The sequence below is a fragment of the Juglans microcarpa x Juglans regia genome, chromosome 2S (assembly GCF_004785595.1).
Source record: "Juglans microcarpa x Juglans regia isolate MS1-56 chromosome 2S, Jm3101_v1.0, whole genome shotgun sequence".
NCBI classification, from domain to species: Eukaryota; Viridiplantae; Streptophyta; class Magnoliopsida; order Fagales; family Juglandaceae; genus Juglans; species Juglans microcarpa x Juglans regia.
In genome coordinates, this window is record NC_054597.1 from 1,665,386 (window position 1) to 1,686,092 (window position 20,707).

General features: G+C 32.4%; 1 pseudogene; it reads left to right on the forward strand.

Annotated features, from left to right (window-relative positions):
* The first annotated feature begins 1,295 nt into the window (after positions 1-1,295).
* On the forward strand, positions 1,296-8,508 carry LOC121252112 (annotated as a pseudogene).
* Positions 8,509-20,707: the final 12,199 nt, after the last annotated feature.

A 20,707-nucleotide genomic window follows, 5' to 3' on the forward strand; every position in this document is an offset into this window, starting at 1 on the left:
AAAAGAGTTATTCATATTTGCTTTAACTTGTTTTTTTTCTTTTAAATAAAGGTTCACAAATAATTTAATGGTGAGACAATTGATGTTCATGCGTATTATTAATGGTGACACAATCGATCTTCATATTTACTTAATGATTTTCACACGTTTATTATTAAACATTTGATATTAACCATATCTTTTTTAAATATGTCTTGGCTCTTAAGAGAGTATTTTTTTTCGTCTTGAAACTCTCAGAGGTTGGAGAATAATATTTGACAAGAGAAATGATTTACTCACAAAGAGATCGTATAAAAATAAATTCGCAAATTGACATGACTTAATGTGATATGTTAGATTGTAAAATTACTTTTGTTATAAAGTACTAAATCTGACGTGTAAATTATATCAATTTTGTGTTTATTTTCATGAAATCTTTTTGTGACTTTACTCCTTTTCTTTCAACAATACATGTTTATTTTTTAGAGGTATATCATGCATTAAATTTTTTATAATAATCATGAAAAGTCTTATAGTTTCTATATTTATTAACATATGAGGTCGCATTTCTTTATTCTATAAACATATGATAGTCCAATTCAATTTTCAAATGGTTCAAAAAAAAATCAATTTCAAATCATAAGAACTAAATAGATTATTCGGAAATCAAAATTGACTTGAATCGGAAACTTGTGACGCACGAAACAGAAAGCCTAGGTAAAGGGTGTCGATTCAAATTCGAAAAATTCTAAAAACATGTCATGTTGTTGAACCCGCGCATCACAAAGACCAACCCCACATGTACAACGACCCATGAGAAGCTCTTGAGTTGGCAGGCCCACCTTACCTCTCTTTTTCTCAATTTTTCTGCACGCTCCTAAATAGTGTATACAACAAGACAAAAGAAATCCCATTTTGCCAATGTCAAATCAACAAAACACCTAACAGCCCTGCCCCAGAGAAACCCCAACTAAACTAAGTAAACTCCCAGCACAAAACTCCGATGGAACAGCCAAAACTTCCAACCGAACAAAGCCAACAGACAATCTCGTAATTCACAATCGGAACAAGATAAGGAAAATGAATCGCTTTCAGCTAAAAAATAGATACAAGTAGTAGTGGATAAAAGAGGGAAATTCAAGTTAAAAATTCCGGTGCTTTTGCATCCTCAAAATAGCGTCAGCTTTCAAGATTCATGGAAAACGATGCCCAGGTAACCGCCCCTAACTACCGAAAGCTTCCACCTCAACTACTACCGCTGGCCTATTATTTTCCTAATTATGTATTTTTGATTTCTCGTTTCAGAGAACTTCGTGAGGCCTAACCATTGGTTGTTTCCTTCTGAACCAATCAATAATCATCGAATAGAAGCACTACGAGAGAAGTTTGTTCCATATAACATCATTGACTTGACATTATTGGCTTGTGTGCTCTCGAGTCTCGGGGTTATCGATGTAAGTATAACGTATACGCCTCCGAGCTTTGTCTCTTTTTCTTCCTCTCATATAGGGCGGTTGGTACAATGATATCCTATAGCCAAATCCAACGGTGTCGAAGATGATCAAAATAGCTTCCATCCGAGGAAAGTGCGAGTCACACTCACTCCATCTTCATTTGATTCTGTCATGCATGGACTAGGTTGTTTTATGAGCTATGGATATTGAGACCCAGAAGCCAAAGGTTCAAAGGCTTGGCAAATGGTTTAAGAGGAAGCACAAGAGAGATGGCCTGTTTCATTTGAGTGAAGTTTCAGGTTAACCCTTTTTTCTCCTTCCACCTTGTTTCCTCCTTTTTCAGGGTGTTCTATTGTGTTCTATATTTCAAGGATTCAATTATTAATACAAATGGAGGCGAGGATGGGGGTGATGATTACTTGGATAGTATTCTCTTTCGGTCAAAGGAGATGGCTCCATACATTTCGATCGATGAATTAAGGTGATCAGGTTTCATTGTCTCTTGGTGGAAACTAAATGAAATCAACCAAGAAATTAATGAAAACTTGTTTTCTGTTTCCACATACTCCAAGATCTTTGTGGGTACTTGGAATGTTGCTGGAAGATCTCCTATAGGGAGTCTAGCTGTAGATTTGGAAGAGTGGTTGAATCTCAAAGATGCTGCCGACATGTATGTTCTTGGGTAGGAACTAATGATTGTGGGTTGCCTTCACGTCCTTTTACCTCTTTAATTCTGCGTGAAAAACCAGAAGAAATATTTTATAGCCAAAAAATTTTCCAATTTCAGATTTCAAGAGATTGTACCTTTAAAGGCCCGACATGTAATAGGAGCAGAAGATCCAACTGAAGCGACAAATTGGAACATGCTTATAGGAAAAACCCTCAATAACAAATACGGATGCCCTTGGTTGGTGCCGATGTTGAATATAATCTCAAGTAACAATTACAACTATACAGGAAGTCCCGATTCGAGAAGAAATAAGAGTGTTAGTAACCTTAATGGGACTCCATTGAGAGAGAGACCAAGGAATCAATACGACAGGCTGAACGGGAGCGGTGACCAGTTCTAGCTAATTGCGAGCAAGAAGATGGTCGGAGTCTTTGTAAGTGTGTGGATGAAAAGTGAATTGCTCAGGAAGTATTGCATTTCAAATGTGAAAGTTTGTTCAGTTGCTTGTGGCATCATGGGTTGTTTGGGAAACAAAGGTGCGGTTTCTGTAAGTTTGTCTATCGAAGGAACTAGTTTTTGCTTCATTGCTGCCCACTTGGCTTCCGGTGAGAAAAAAAGTGATGAAGTTCGAAGGAATTACCAAGTCTTAGAGATTTTCAAGCCAACTTCTTTCACTCGATCCCCACAAAACGACATCATGAGTTCTTCCCCTCTCACCATTTTAGGACATGAGTAAGTGGCCATACTCCAAATAAACAGAATACGAAACCAAAAAAATTAAAAAATCAACTTTTGCGTATGTAACATTTTTTTCCTAAACGCCTGCATAGTTTTTTCTCAATAATTCAATGTTGGTTCTTGGTTATTTGAGCTTGGAAGTTAAAATGAGACTGACTTTCAATATACGTTAGGAACAACATTGTTGACAAGAGTAGTTTTGTCACAAAAACCCCGTTTATATGCCTTGTTCTAAACAAGGCTCATCTATTATGTTTGTTGAAAAGCCAGATACTCTGGCTCGGGGATCTCAACTATAGGCTATGCTTGGAGGACAGTTTTTCCAGGCAGCTTATAAAGAAGCAAGACTGGAGAGCATTGCACTAGTTCGATCAGCTCCGAAGGGAACAGAGAGATGAAAGAGTATTTCAAGGTTGGAAAGAGGGAAGCATTGATTTTGTGCCTACTTACAAGTATTCTTCCCACAATTTTAACTGTTACTCAGGTGGCCTTCCAAGCAGATCGGGAGAAAAGAAAAGAACTCCAGCATGGTATAACTATCAATCATTGTTCTCACTTAACTTTTTAACTGTATTAGGCAACCCCACCACGGGACGACCACTAAGCTTGGATGTGTTAGTATTTGGTCCTAAATCAATGGGTCATCTGACCCCGTAATCCTTGGTTGCAAGGGTAGTTTTGAACTGAATTTCCATTCCCCCATTGTCAAAATTATTAATGCTAGTTGGCCCAAAATAAACTTACAAGAACAATACGTGAGAGGATATCGTATAATGGTAGGTGCGATAGAATTCTATGGTATGGGAGAGGAATAAAGCAACTATCTTATTTTCGTAGCGAAAACAAGTTCTCAGATCATCGGCCTGTCTCAACCCTATTCTCTACACAGGTAAAGCTGTTAAGTCTACTAGTACAAGAGTTGTTGCAATGCACACCACTTTTCCCACCATAAGGCCTCCCAAACAAATTGTAAGTTCTACCTGCTAGTCCAAAAATTTAGTTTTCCCAAGATCTAATTACTTTTGTACTTACATTTTCAGTCAAATTGAATCATCTAAAAGTAAGAAAAACGGTTACCTTGTCATTGTCATCAACATTATCATCATCTCTGCAAGGCCCAAGTGACAGATAATGAAGTGGCCAGATCAACATTCCTATTGTTTGTAAAGGATGTAGAGCCATCATCAGTACAAATGCACAACTATAGATCAAACATATGAGAATGGATACAGTTGGCCTGTGCGGCTGCAGGCTGGTTTGATGTGCTATTTATTGTCTTGTAGCCTTCTTTCCTGTACCAAATTCTCTATTTTCTGGGAGTCTTATTTGTTTGCAATGGAAATTAGGTCTGATTAATGATAAGTCTAGTAATGCAATTGTACAAATGTAGGGAGGAAGAATTATCTTGCAAAACAATGGGTATGAAGATTGGGATTCATTGAAATGTTTATAAAAATTGACCGAGTATATTGTTGATGCTTTAAAACATAAAAAGCAATTCCATAAAGTAGTTTGATTTTACACAAAATGGGCAGTCATTCACTAATCAGTACCTTAAGAGCTTTTATATCAGATCCAGTGGTGGATATCTCTTCCTGAATTGGAGAAACTCTAGCCCGAAAGAAGGTAAAGATAATTATATAGGAAATAATTACACCTAATGAGGGTAGCTCTAAGAATTGAATCAAACGATCGTTGCAAGAATCTTCAACTTTGTGGCCTTTAAGCACTTGCTCAGCGGTTTCCTATGTTAGACTTCTGATTTTCTTAGAAAATCATTTTTCTTCCCTAAGGTGGTTCACTTCATCTAAGATGATTCACTTCATCTATCAAGCATAGGTAATTATCCTTAATAAATAAAATGGTTAACACTTGCTATTTTTTGATAGATGAAATAAAGAGGGTAGCCCAAAGGTTGTAGCAGTAATAAGTAAGGGTCATAGTCTTGCCTATATAAAGGGGCTTGTGTCTTCCATTAGACTCACCTCATAAAGTTCTAAGGCAAAAGACTAGAAGTCACTTCTCTACAAAATATCTACTCTCTTTTATAGGTTTTTCAGTTCTCAAACCAAATGGCTGGAGGTAAAAGATCCTGTATATCTCTTTATTCTTTTAAGAAGTTTTACAGTTGGTATCAAAGCTAAACCTTTCAGCTTTGTGATTGAATTATTAGCATTTCAATTTTATTCATATAATGAGTCTTTAATGATTTCGGAGATGGACTTGACTTTCGGCTTTTAAGTTTTTGTCTTTGAATTCATATCCGGATGGCTATGTGCTCATAACTATATTAATGGATTTCAAAGGCATGTTTTGACTTTGGGCTTAATTTCAAGCTTTATACATATTGATGGGCCTTTGGGCTAATTTATAGTTAATAGGTTTTTACCTATTTTCATAGATGTCCAGTTGTATTTCTTTTGAATAATGAAGGTAATGCTATAGCATCCTTATTATTTAAAAGAATACATAAATAAATTTGAAATCTCATTATAATTAAATCATAAATTTTAAGGATTTATCCCTACAGGAAAATTTGTAATTTTTATGATTTAATTAATATAAGAAAATGATTTTCAGTATTAACAGTAAAATTTGTCTTCTGCCGACAGGTGTGAATAGTTTTATTTATTAATATTCGGAATAATTTATCTTACAAATAAATATAAGTAAATTTATGCTGTTATGCAGCTTCTTCCCCCATGAAGGTTAAAATTTACTTGAATTCATAGCAATAAAGTTATTTTTTGGTTTTTGGAGCTGTTGTTCCATAATTCTTAGCTAATTGTGTTTATTTTATTATAATGCTTGATGGCACTAATTATTTTGACTGGAAAGATTCGGTTCATTTCATCTTGCGGTATATGGACTTTGACTATGCACTCTGTGTAGAGCAACCACCTGCTGCCACGGATATGGATACACAGAAAGTCATTGAAAATCGCCAATGGTGGGAGTGATCTAATCACCTAAGTCTAATGCTCATTAAGTCTCATATGAGTAAGATCATTAGAGGTTCTATTAGTGACTGTGTTACAATTAAAGAATTAATGCAGGCAATTGAGGAACAATTTATTCGCTCTGACAAGGTTTTGGCTAGCACTCTTATCAGACAATTCACTACTAAAGCTTTTGACAGTTCTAAGGGTATGCTAGCATATATTACAGAAATGAGAGACATTGTTTCTCAACTTAAGGGCTTAAAGCTAGACATATCTGAGACGTTCCTAGTCCATTTCATCCTTGACTCACTGCCATATGTGTATGGGCTTTCCAAGATCTCTTATAACACACATAAGAAAAACTGGTCAGGTACGGATCTTCTAACCGTGTGTGTGAAAGAACATGAAAGAATGAAGCATGATCGACCTGAAAGTGCAAATATGGTCGTAAATGATAAAGTTAAGACTGAGAAAAGCCAAGGTGGACCTCAAAACAAAAGGAAACATAATGTGTCATAAAAATCCAATGGATCTAATGGCAAAAAGGTGACTTGTTTCTTTTGCAAGAGAGATGGTCATGTAAAGAAGAGCTCCACCAAGTAGGGGTGTAAGAAAAAATTGAAAAATCGGTTGACAGACGAACCTGGTTTGGTCCGGTCTGTAACCAATCTAATGCGGTACCAATTCTTAAAAATGAAAATCGGTCCAAAACCGGTGCTGTACCGATTTTCATATTTTGAAAATCGGTTTAAACTGAACTGAACCGGTACATATATTTTTAATTTTTATATTATTATTACATATATTATATACTATATTTCTAATTATTATAATATTAAATTTTAAACTTATTATTCAAGTCTATTAATCTTATAACATAAAATTAATATACTGGTATAATTAGACACTAATTATACTATTTTAATCTTATTATTCAAGTTTATTAATCTCACTATTAAGTTAGAGAGTACTTATATTATACTACTATAATTGAACATTAAAAACTTGATAATTGTTAATAATAAATACTAAATTATCACAATTAAGTTTAGTATTAAAACAATTATAATACTAAACATATATAGTGTCACACGTATAAATGGTAAACCTAACCGAAACCAGAAAATTGAAAATTTCAATTTTTGTGATGAATCGGTCCGTATTAGTACTTAAATTTTTAAAATCGGTATATACCGATTCAGTTCCAAAATTTCTCCAAAACAGAACTGAACCGGATCGGTTACACCCCTAACATCAAGTATAAAGAATGGCTAGCTCTATCTCTCTTGTGTGTCATGAATCTTTTACCATTGATGCTCCTAAAAATTCATGGTGGATTGACTCCAGTTCTTCAATCCATATTGTGAATACATTGCAGGGTTTCCTCACCAAAAGGACACCAAGAACAAGTGAACTTCAGATTTTCACTGGAAATAAAAGGCATTCACAAGTTGTTGCAGTTGGAGTTTTAAGAGTGATTCTCAAATTAGGACATGTTTTGGATTTAAATAATGTCTTTTATATTCCAAAATTTAGTAGAAATTTAATTTCTGTTTCCAGACTTATTATCAAAGGTTACAGTTTCATTTTTTAGAATACTATGACTATTTTTAAGAATAAAATTCTTTTTGGTTTTGGAACTTTAGTTGATAACTTGTTTAAATTATATATTCATCCCAATTTTGAGGAGAATTATCTGTCCCTACATTTAGTTGGCATTAAGAGAAACTTTTTGAATGAAAAATCTTCTCTAGTATGACATAAAAAATTGGGACACGTCTCTATAGAGAGGATGAAACAATTAGTAAAAGAATGGGTCCTAAATGATCTCGATTTTACTGACTTCAAGAATTGTGTGGACTGCATAAAGGACAAGCAGACAAAAAATAATTCTAAAGGTTCAAGAAGGAGATCAAGTGTTATTGAGATTATACACAAAAATATTTGTGGACCATTTCCTACCCATTGCCTGAATGGTTAGAGATATTTTATCTTATTTATTGAAGATTATTCTAGGTTTATGTATCTCTATCTTCTGAATGAGAAACCTCAAGCATTAGATGCTTTCAAAGCTTATAAAGCAGAAGTAGAGAATCAAAGTAAAAAGAAAATTAAGATTGTAAGATCTGATAAAGGAGGGAAATATTATAGAAAGTACACAGAACATGATCAAATGAATGGTCTATTTGTAAATTTCATTCAGGAGGAAAGTATTGTTGCCCAATATTTAATGTCTAGCACACCACAACAAAATGGTGTTGTAGAAAGAATGAACCGTACGCTAATAGATATCGTAAAGAGCATAATTAGTAAATCTAATATGCAACTTTTCTTGTGGAGTGAAGCTCTTAAAACTGCTGTGTATATATTGAATAGGGTTTCATCCAAGTCTGTCTCTAAAACACCTTTCAAGTTGTGGAAAAGGTGGAAACCTAGCTTAAATCATGTACACATATGGGGTTGTCCTGTTGAAGTTAGGATTTATAATTCTAACATAAAGAAGTTAGACCCAAGGACAACTAGCGGTTTCTTTATTGGGTATCCAAGTAACTCCGAAGGTTATAAGTTTTATTGTCCCAGTCATAGCCCTAGAATTGTCGAATCTAAAAATGCAAGGTTTCTTGAAGATGTTGAACCTAGTGAGAGTGTGAATCCTCAAAATGTCACTTTTGAGGAAACACCTGAACATGATACTTTGACTTCTTTTGGAGAAAGAATGGCTTAGCTCCAAGCAAAATAGATTGCAAGATCATGTGATGACACCAATTCAAGAACAACATGTTCTCGTAAATGAGGTTCAACCTGAAGTTATTCCTCATTTACAGTCTGAACCACTTAAGTCATCTCCAAATGAAGAAGTAGTGGCTCTAAGAAGATACTCAAGAATATGTAGGCCTGCTATTCTAGATGATTATATTGTATATCTAACTGAGTTTTATTTTGATGTTGGATTTCAAGAAAACCCAATTATGTTTTCACAAGCCATTAATGAAGATAAATCTACATTTTGGTTGAATGTCATAAGGAATGAGTTAGAATCCTTTTATAAGAACCAAGTATGGGATCTCATCAAATTACCAGATGGGGCAGCAACAGTTGGCTACAAATGGGTTTATAAAACCAAACGAGATTCTTCTGGTATTGTCGAACAATATAAGGCTAAACATGTCGCTAAAGGATTCACTCAAAAGGAAGGTATAGATTATCATGAAACCTTCTTTCCGATCTTTAAGAATGAGTCGTTGAGGATAATCATGGCCTTAGTTGCTCATTTTGATTTAGAGCTACATCAAATGAATGTGAAAATTGATTTTCTTAATGGGGATCTTGATGAAGTGGTATACATGAAACAACCTGAGAGTTTCAGTGATGCAATAAAAAAGTATGCAAGTTGAAAAAGTCTCTTTATGGACTAAAACAGGCTTCCCATCAATAATATTTAAAGTTTCACAAGATTGTTATCTCATATGGTTTTGTTGATAATCTTGTTGATCAATGTATATACCTTAAAGTCAGTGGGAGCAAATAAATTTTCCTAATCCTATATGTAGATGATATTCTTCTTGCAAACAGTGATTTGGGCTTATTACATGAGACTAAACAATTTTTCTCCCAAAACTTTGAAATGAAGGATATGGGGTGAAGCTTCTTATATCATTGGCATAGAGATTCACAAAGACAGGAAATAAAGAGTCTTAAGACTGTCTCAAAATGCCCACATTGAAAAAGTTTTATAGAGATTCGGTATGAAAGATTGTAAAGTCTTTGTAGCTCTCATAATCAAAGGTGATAAATTTCATAAAAGTCAATCACCTCAACATGCATCGAAACAAGAGCAGATGAAAAAGTGTGCCTTATGCATCTGTAGTGGGTAGCTTGATATATGCTCAAGTTTGCACCCGTCCAGACATATGTCTAATAGTTGGATTATTGGGTCGCTATCAAAGTAACCCAAGTCTTCAACATTGGATAGCTGCAAAGAAGGTGATACGGTATTTGCAAGGAACCAAGGACTACATGTTAACCTACAGGCATATAGAAGATTTGCAAGTAGTTGACTATTCAGATTCAGATTTTGTCAATTGTGTAGACACCAGAAAGTCAACATCTGGATATATCTTTTTTCTTGTTGAATGAGCTATATCTTGGAAGAGTACGAAGTAATCTATAGTTGCTACGTCTACTATGGAGGCAGAATTTGAAGCAACGACATAAGCCATGTGGTTGAAAAATTTTACTTCTAGTCTTAAAGTTGTCGATTTCATTCAAAGACCAATAAAGATTCTTTGTGATAACACCGCTACAGTATTCTTCTCAAAGAATAATAAGAGCAGAAGCAGAAGCAAGCATATCGACATAAAGTATTTTAAGTATGAGAGAGAGGGTAAAAAATAATGTGGTTTATATTGAGCACACTAGTACAGATTTGATGTTAGCCGATCCAATGACCAAAAGTTTACTGGTAAAAGAGCTTCAGAGTCATGTGGATCATATGGGCCTATCTAAAGTGTAATCTCTCTCATGTTGCTATATATTCCACAAAGAATAACATTGAGTTCAGTTTCAATTTTGCGCATAAAGTAACGAATTCGTTATATTCATTGGGTGATTAAGTTGGACCCGAATGAATTTTATTAGTTGTTCATAAAGTATTTTAAGGGATACTATGTATTGTGATGCATGGAAGGGAAATGCTCATTATAGAGAGCAATACTGCCATGGTTCATGTATCGGATACCTTGACAGAATTGAGAGCATTATTTGTTGTCATTTCAGTTTTACCTATTAAGTGAACCAAGTAGGAGAATGGTAGATTTTTTGTTTATCTAAAAAATCATTTGTCTTCTCTGAGGTAGTTCACTTAATCTAGCAAGCATATGTAATTGCTCTTAATAAATAAAATGGTTAACTCTTGCCATTTTTTTATGGATGAAATAATGAGGGTAGCCCAAAGGTTGTAGAAGTAATAAATAATGTCGTTTGGATTTGAAGATGAGTTGAGATAAGTTGTGAATAGTAGTGAGATTTGTAAGTTAAAGCTGATGAATAGTAATGAATAGTAGTGAGATAAGTTGAAATGAGTTGAGATGACTTGCGAATACAAACTGGGCTTAAAAGTTCATTCTCTACAAAAAATCTCCACTCTCTTTTGTAGGCTTTTTAGTTCTCAAATTCAAATAACTAGAGGTAAAAGATCCTATGAATCTCTTTATTCTTTTAAGAAGTTTTACATCCTATGCACGGTTCAAGTTTCGAGCGCATTTGCTGCGTCGAGATCGAAGTGAAGCTTTTCGATTCGCTTCTTTAAAGCAAAAACTCTCCGATCTACCTGTTTCAAAATATGTACAGACAGATTATATGGTAATCTAAATATTCTAAAGAGTGAAAAGGTAATAATAATAATAACAAATTAAAAAAAAAAAAAAACCTAGAGTGTCTATTTGGTTGGTAGGAAAATGGAGGAAGAGCAAATCAACCTTTCGCTTCTCAGAATCCTAATGTTTACTGAGAAAAAGAACTCATATCAACTGAACGCGTCTACTTCTACAGTCTATTATTTCTTTGTTCTCAATGAGATTTTTGTATTTTTGAATACCAGAGCAACTTTGCTTGAGATACTGAATTGATTTTCTTTGTTTCTTTTACCATCATTTTCTCGGTAACTAGAGGGATGAAGAGAAAATGGAGATGCAAGGACAGAGTATGGAGTACCTCCTTGCGATTTTAAGTCGCGGAATACGCTTAGTGGCTGCTTCCGAGGATCACTTCCCGCCAGGCTTTTGGCTTCGTTTTCCGCACGCTGCTTCTTCACAATCTCGCACCTATTACAAACTCCTCCTAGGCCGTTAGGCCTTTATAGAGGTGCTCAGTTGAAGACTATCTGTATTCTGTGGCATAAGACGAGGCCCATCTCACCGAGGATATACGCCTAGACTTATGGCCCAAGTCAAAAAAAAAAGTTCATTTGCTTACCAAAGACACACATCCAGGCACAGGACTACAGTAAGAGATTATGAACTTAAACTTTCTTAATAATTTGAGATAAATATCCTTCTAATTCTAATTTTTGCTATCTCCAATCGCACTTATTGTTTGACACTCACTTAAAAATATGTTACATCAATAAATTTAAATAAAATAAAAAAAAAATATTATCAGTATCAAATCCAGTGTCAAACAATATTATATTTTATTTTTTAGAAAATGTATTCTCCTACCATTAAAATGGGGTTAAGTGGCAGATGGTACTTATGATATTATTGTTGTCTTTGACAAAGGGAAGTTGATATATAAATAGTAATAATTATAATAATAATAATAATATCTATACAATACATTTCATAATATATTTCACAATATATGTTTAAAAGTGAGAATATTTTTATAAAGTAATGTTATTTTTATAAAATATTTTACTAAACTGTCATTTATTTTAAAATATAATTATGTAATGTGTTGTGAAAAGTAACATATGTTTATCATTTAAAAACAAAAAATAAAAAAAAGGGAGGGCCCCACTAATTAAACACATTTTAAAAAAAAAACGAAAAAAAGGGAGGACCCCACTAATCTTTGTTGGGGGGTCCCACACTGGAACTTACTACTCGCGGGTCAGCCAGCCTCCAAAGAATCCACTCATCTTTGTCGAGGGCGCCAGGTATAATTTGAGTTTTGTCTTCTTTTGTTTCTTTCCTTTTGCTATTAACTAAAAAGATCTATAATTGTTAAGGAGTTAAAGTCTGGTTTGAATAAATAAAATATTATTTTTTAATATTATTATTATTTAAAAATTTAAAAAAAATAAATTATTTATTATATTTTATATAAAAATTTAAAAAAAATATAATAATAAAATAAAATGAGATAAAATACTTTTACTATCTGACTATTAAATTTCCCAACGTGATCGTCATTAAGGAGCCTTTTAATCAATAGCCTTATTACGTAGAAGTGTCCCTAAGATATTTTTGCCCCATTTTTTTTTTCTTCTTAGTTTTGACCCGTTGATTAAAAAGGAAAATGAATAGTATGTGAAATACTAGACGTCCAGCTGATATCATGGAGGACTCTATAAAAATAAATATGGACTCGGCAAAGTTCTCAAATATCTCAAATTGCCATATGTTAAACCGTATGAATATATATATATATATATATTTATATATATTTATAATATGCAACTCCCGTCTATCGTGTAGGTATTATTATATATGATTCGCCGATTCTCTACTTCTAAATTTTTAAATCCCAGGAAGTAATAAAAGGCTTGGAAAAACAAAAGATAGTACGCGACGTCCATTGCATTGATTTTTCATTTCTTTTTCAATATTTATTTTGGGACGTTACTGTATTTTATGATTTAGATTGTGTTTAGGTAGTGATGTATTCTCAAGTATCTTGTAAATAGTAGTAAAAAAATAATGATAGAATATTAAATAATAATAAAAAGTATATAAAAATAATAATAAAATAATAAATAGTAATGAGATATTTTAAAATAATTTCGGTGAGCTAAATTTGAGAATACCTCACTACTCAAATTAGACTTTAGAGATGACGATGACAAATATGCCAATAGTGCAAGGCCTGCATAACTTGAGTTAGTTCATCGACTTGTATCTTTAGAGAAGTTAGTGGGATACTTGACAAAAATAAAGTGACGAGGCTCTAAATTCTCTCAATCAATTATATAGTAGCATTTATAAGTAATGGTGGGGGACGGCCTCAACATGACTAATTTATTTGTTTTTATATACACACGTATATACATGTAGCGGGGGGCCATGATTTGATATCTCGATCGATCTCCCTGATCAATAGAAATTTTTGGTTTTTACAATTAATTTCATTAATTTCCACAATTAATCCTGAATTGTTTTTAGAATTCAAAACAACTTTTCTCCCGCATTATATATATTGAAGAAAATATGCTTTTCAAATATATAAATTATCTGAAGATATTATTTTTATATTATATTGCTGTATATTGATATTATCGAGAACTGAAGAGTTCCGACTGGTCTCGTTCATGATTAATGATATTTTTTTTCATAATCCTAATAATTAACTAGCGGACTTTCAGCGCATTTTTTCATCACAAACCTGCTTGCTGATTGAAGAGTTAGTCATGTCATAAGAGTGATATTACTATGTTTACATTTTTAAAAGATGAATGTTAGATGAGTAATGCATGATAGGAACAGTCTTAGGATGTGTAAATTTTACGTAATATTTTATTTAAAAAAATTGAATAAATTTAAGACTCATATGAAAAAATTATTTTTATAAAAATGAACTCTACTTTTTTTCAGGAGTGCACAGAACTTGTACATTCTAATACTGTAAATATAATTTTTTATGCTGGATATAGTTATGGGATTTATAAACTTCAACGCACTCTCTTCAAAAAAGAATGAGAATCCACTATTAAAAAATAAATTTTTTCATATAAATATCATATTTATCTATTTTTTTAAAAGGAATGTATAGAGATTGCACACTCTAAAACCATATTCAGTATTACTCTTTTTAATAACCTAATTTATTGTCGTGTCCATGAATGTCCAAACAATTATCAAATGATATTTCAATCTGTATGTTAATATCAATATAATAATAGTAATAATCCATTCTCAGTAAAAAGAAAAAAAAAAGTTGATACAAAATATTTTATTAATGCGACGTTAAGCAAGTACGCTACACATCTAGACAGTAACTTATCTAAAATACATGTAACTCGTCATTTTAATTACACAAATATAATAAAAAGATTCCTTAAAAAAATTATTGTAATTCTCCCTAGCTAGCTTAATTCTAACCCCAGATCAAAAGAAACTGACTAGCACTCTCATTGACTTGGCTAAAATTCAATTTTAACCAAATTTAACTAACAAGACACTTTAAAACACTTCACATTGAATTATGTATGTCTATAAAAATTTAGACATGCATTAACTACAATAACTCACCAAATATGTGGATGTACAGTAACTTAGTCAAACACTAAAATATTTATTTTTCACTCCTCTAACCAAATATGTAGATGTTTTTTATAATTAAGATATTTGGTTCGATTTATTATTATTAAATATAAAATGTGTAAAAAATAAATAAATTAATTAATATTAATTATTAATTTAATTAGAATATAATTATTATTAACATTTAATTGATAGAACTACAAAATGTGATAAAATATATTAAATAAAAAATTATTAAATTAATAATATTTTATTATTATATAGAAAGTAAATAGATAATTTAATATAAAAATTAGATTTAAATGAAATAGACAAATATAAACTTATATGTGATATTAGTTAAAATTTAAATTTATATTTGGTCAATTCAATGAGAATGTTCATGAGCAGTTTCTTGTTGCTGACATATACATATACATATATATAATAATCATTGTATGCACGATCGTTCGTGGGCCTCCCAGCACGTAACCCAAGTAAACTAGCAAATCCCACTACTTCCCAATCTTGAAGAAAAGTGAAAGTAGGAACAGGCTAGCTAGGCGATGAGGCTCAATGTAATTCAGTCGAAGTGCTCGAAGGTGTCCCTTCATGCTACCCAACCACACAGACAAGATAAATAGATTGCGGTTCCGGAATATCTCCCTTAAAGATCTTTCTTTCCCAGCTTTTGTATTCCGAATCCGGAAAACCGCCCTCTTATCTTAACCAGAATCCTTTACCCACATATATGTATATATAGAAACAGACACTTCAATCCCCCTCGTGGTGGAGAAAACTTTTCCAAACACTACTGTTTAACCATGATCATCACCACCAACATGAGTATTTACAAGGAACAACAGCAAGAGATGGCTCTTAATTCCTAGTTTTATAAACAAGCTGGCACTTAATTCCCTCACAATCCATGCATGCATGCACAGGCAAGTGCACCAGCTAGCTAGCTAGCTCTATATATCGTCTTTGAACAGCAGTTTAGAACTAAGGATAAGCGGTGATTTAACAGGGAGATAAAATCAAGCACTTTACACGTGAAGGAATGGCTTTTCAAGTTCATTGTACCATGCACCGACATGATCCATAGTTTAAGAAGCAGCTGATCATGATCAAGCTCCACATGAAGTACAGCTAGCGAGCTCTCTCCTCTTTCAGCAGAGTAATCCCTCCTCGATATAGAAACATCACTTCAACCATATAATGGAGTTAGCTTTTTTAAGTCCATTAGACCACCACCCACAACCACCACCAACGTATAACAGTACTACTTCAAAGACAAGCAAATTAAAGCAGGCGCTTAACTCATATATTACAAACAAATCTTTCGATTTCATCAGAACTCTCGTAATTCATCTGACCTAATTATGAGGACTTTGATCAGCAACTTAAATGCATCATTAGAAATTGATTTTGGCTCTTTTCAGGTAGTAAGTTATTCCAATCCTTGGCAAAATTAAGAGAAAAAGTTACAAGTTGTGGTTTTTATTTTTTATTTTTTTAAGAAGATGAACAATGACTCCAATTTTATTAATAATCTTTAAAATAAAAATTTTAGAGATTATAAAAATCTCAAAACCAAGGTCAAAAAAAAAAAAAAACCTAAGCCAAAAAGAATTTATATTCAAGTACTATCAATTCAACAGTTTAGTAAAACCTACGTGTGTGGCCGGTAGCCCAAGTGGTAAAGGTGAACTTGTGTGCATGGCTTCATGTCACATATTCGATTTGATTCCTTGGGATCAAATTGTGAATGAAGTGGAAAGTCATGGCGGCAAGTTGCTCATGTGCTAGTCTTCTCGGGAGTTTAGGTTCCATAGGTGAGTCATAAGGGCTAGAGTGGTTGCCCCATCATAATTTAAAATAAAAAATAAAAAAATCAGTAAAACTCAAACTAGTTACAAAATTAATGCCATGTGGTTTTTATTTTCCTTGCTCCCTTAGAAATTTCCACAAGATGGTCTCAGTCAATATGGACCTCGATCGATGTATTGCTGTCCAAGATCAGCATGATTAATTCCAATATTTTTCCCAATGATAGTGCCAACCACTACAAAGCATATATATCAGGGGATCTCTGTTCCATATTCTCTCTTTCTTCAGTCCAGTTTTCTAATTGGATTCCTGCTAATCCCAATTAATCTACTTGGATCGATAATAGCCTCACTAATCAATCCACTAATCATTTTTGTGGTGATGACATGTTGATGTTAGAACGAAATTCAAGATGATGAACGCGCGTGTCAAATGCTTGATTGTCACAGCTAGCTGCTCGATCTTTTCGCATGATACAGTCGAGTCCACCCAAGAAGCTGTAAATCATGCAAGTGAAACAAATACAATATGATACCACACGTGTAAGTAAACTAATCATGATATATAGTTTTCTAATTACAATCGTTTTCATTCTATTTCGTTTCTTGTTTGGGGTTTTCTTGGTTGGTTGGTTTTGATGATCATGCAAATAATTGACTGAATGTTTTAATTATTAACCGTCGGATCATCATGCTGTCTGTCGGTAGGTGCAAATTAATTAAACATGTGGTGTCATGGAGGGCCGCCAAAATTCCATAAAACAAATCACTAACATTGGAAGAAGAACTTTAACAATTGTTAGGGAACATGGCAACAATTAGTAATTAAATCATGATAGCGAGTTCTTTTCCAAGATCGATAAAGGTCCACACAGATGCCACCTGGATAAATTAGTGTTGGATCCCACCAGCAGTTCCATCATCCATACTAGCATGGAGAACCAAAAACGTGTAATATATACCAACATTGGTACATGTTTGGAGGTTTAAAATTAAATAATTTTAAAAATACATTAATAACAAAATTAAGTTATTTGGTTTGGTATATATTAAAATATTTTTTAATATATAAAAAAAAAACAAAAAATTATGTTTCAGGAAAATTTTGATACTTTTTTCTCAAACGTACTTTTTCGAACATTGGAGAACGTAGTTACACTCTTAAAAAAAGGGGTCAATGGGAGAAAATACCATAAATTTTCATAATTACAACTTTGCCCTTATCCTATGCATAATTGTAATAGTCGTGACTTTTAAAAAATCAAATGAATTTTTATATCATTTCTACTTCAAAAAATATTTTTTAAATTTGTTTCCAAACAAGTTTAATATACAGTTTAAAAGTGCTTTAAACATATGGTTCTCAAACAGTAAATAACATTTTATTAGTATCACTTATTATTTAAGCTATGCAATTATAAGCCTTAACTAAAAGTTAAATTACTTAGCACAATCTCAAACATGCATTAAAAGCGGTTCCTTTTTCTTTGAATTTTTTATAATTAATTTACTTTCACAAACTTGGTGGGATCATTAGATTAGAGACCCAAATCTCCAAAACACTAAGAAGTGCATACTTTGTCATAAAATGTTGTTGTCTCCTCACATAAAGGTTGTGGATCAAGCATCGATTTAAAGCAATCGATTCCTTTAATAGCACAGTACGTCGCAATTCGTGTACTAATCTGATCTTTATTTTCCTTTAAACTTCTCCAATCTACTGCACAAAATAGTAGCAGACATAATATGTGACATGATCTAAAGTGGCATAAAAAAAGATGCACGTTGCTAATTATTATGTATCTTCTTTTCCTTAGTCAATATTTTTTTCGCTTTCGATCCTTTCATTAAATAATTGGAAAACATTACATCAAAACACTACAGCCTGTCCCTTTGTGACATATATTATAATATATAGTCTAATTATCTGTATTAATAAGATTATTATAGTTTTTCGTTTGAGTTGCGTACATATATGAAATTAAGCATGGGCCTAAGACGAAATTTAAGTGAGACATTCATAATTATAATACAATAAAATATAAATTATTATATGGAATATTTTCAAACTTTTCAATAAAATTAGATTTTATTCAAAATCTTTAAATACAGTTTTGGTGAATTTATATTTACAACAACAACTTAAAATGAGGTCTCAACTTAGATTTTGTGCCTCAATTTAGCAAGTTCTTATAAAAATTATTTAAAATATAAATAATTCAATGTATTACTTATAAAAAAAAATTCATTGTATTAAATATTAAATTTAATATTATGGGGCTTTGCACACATTAAAAACTATAAAAATTATTTAAAATTTTATTTAATGAAATAGGTTTTATTTTTTTCAAAAAAAAAATTTTAAAAATCTCATTTTTATTTTTGAGACCTTACATAAAGTCGGGATCTTGGACAATGGCCTTACCATTAAGCCGGCCCTAAAATTAAGCCATTTGGAGGCTGCAAGTTAGGAAAAGAGAAATCATCACATATTGATTGGGCGTTGACAAATTACACGTTGATTGGGTGGAGATGTAAGACTTCCATATACATCAATTTCTCTTATATATTTGCCTTTCCTAAGTTTTCCTATAAATTAAAAAAGGACACGATCGATCATTATCATGTTTTTGGTCCCAAAAAAACGACTATTCGTTTACCATTGTTGGTGCAATATCATATCGCACACTATATATAGTGTCTTTAATGAAAAGTAGACGTGGACTTAAAGACGTCTCCATGCGTGCACGGTTCTAGTCCCATCGTTCAAACTTTGGTGGCATGAAAAGTCGGGTGCTGTTGCAATGGCCTTTCCTGTGCTGAAGAAATTGTCTAATTTTCTGTACAATCTATGGGTCGTTTTGATGCTAAACTCATATCATTTTATTTTAAATTAATTATTGATGAGATTTATTATTTTTATAATTTTGTATAAAAAAAATTAAATATATATCAATTTATTTTATATATTTAAATAATCTCAATAAAATTTATAAAATATTATTATTTATATATAAAATTTAATTAATCGTCTAAAATCATTTCTACGCCCAAACGAAGTTTAAACCACCTCTCCTTCGACCCAATTCATATGAATTTTTCCTTATGTACCGGGAAAATGTTCACCTTTTTGCCTTCCCTGTTTTGCCTTCTCCTTGGTTTCCTTGTCAAACACCTTTCTTGTCAACAATTTTAATACTTTATCATCTATGATATCGTTTTGAAACCACCACGTCTTTAGGATAAAAAGGCAGATATTTTAACAACCTATAATTTATTTTTAATCTTAAATTTTAATAGATAACTACTTAAAATATATATAATACATGATCTATAGATATGATGATTGGTCAATAATGACAAAATATAGAATGAAAAACCGCATTTTAAAACTAAATTATAAACATATTCTCAGGATATTATCAATTTCACAATATTAAAATAAAATTCTTGAAAAGAAAATTTCAGGCCGAAAAAATAAATCCCCAAACAGACTGCCCAATTCCCATTCCCAACCCAAAATTTTCCTTATCTCATTGAAATTTGTGGGCATATATATTAGCTAGCATGGTTTTCAGCGAGCACAATTTTCAGTGCGTATTGGGATGGGTTAAGATGATTGCACGTCCAACGTCATGCATGCTAGCTTCTTCCGATGAATTGTTTTTTCTTTTTTAAATTTCTCGCTATAAAGTTATATAATTCCGAACTTGTATTTATAGGTTTAAAATAAAGAAATTAAACTATTGGTTGTAAGGTGTGCCACGTTTGACCTGAAGTAAGGATTCACATCACAAACCGATCGACAGTACTCTTTGTTCATACTGCTGAGTCCGTTTCGCTTTCCGTTCGACTTTATCAGTAAAACTAGGACCGATGACAACACGCACGTACGATCTGTTTTTTGTTGTCTTTTTTTTAAATCTGGATTAAAAATTTAAAAGACATGATAAAAATGTGAACGAAAGGCTAGTGTGAGATAATTTTTAGTAAGTAGTTGAACGTCTCCTCGAATTACCAACGTAAGTACGTACAATCATGCATGCAATACGGGCCGGTTTATAAATTAAGAAATACGTAATTATATATATGCACCGAACAAGATTATTGTGGTTTCACTGTGTTCTGCTATGCA